The 267-nt window shown below is 46.8% G+C and overlaps 1 protein-coding gene across 1 annotated transcript in view; it reads left to right on the top strand.

Moving 5' to 3' along the window:
- LOC119589336 (sodium-dependent dopamine transporter-like) overlaps positions 1-267 on the top strand; it is a gene marked incomplete at its 5' end in the record, with an annotated part of 110,782 nt that overhangs the window by 80,601 nt on the left and 29,914 nt on the right. The gene's annotated exons all lie outside the window — the stretch shown is intronic.

The following is a 267-nucleotide window of genomic DNA, read 5'->3' as shown; positions in this document are numbered from 1 at the left end:
CTTTGGGGTATTCGGTTTTATCATGATGTTGTGTTTGTTCATCCGTTCTTTCATTCTCTATTTCTCTATCTGTATGCATGCTACATGTGTTTTGAACTACACGTGTTTTCGTTCACTGGCCGACTTGCGTTCAGCCCTTCTCAAAACATTTTGCATCCCCCCGCCACCACGCCTCCCCCCACCACCCCACGAGACACCATCGTCCTCAAGGGAAAATTTTCTTGATCCTTTCTGTTGCTGATGTGGAGTGAGGCGCTGCTACTTTTA

This window comes from Penaeus monodon, chromosome 25, assembly GCF_015228065.2.
Source record: "Penaeus monodon isolate SGIC_2016 chromosome 25, NSTDA_Pmon_1, whole genome shotgun sequence".
Classification (NCBI taxonomy): Eukaryota; Metazoa; Arthropoda; class Malacostraca; order Decapoda; family Penaeidae; genus Penaeus; species Penaeus monodon.
Note: the sequence above shows the minus strand (reverse complement) of the source record. Positions and strands in the feature narration are given on the sequence as shown.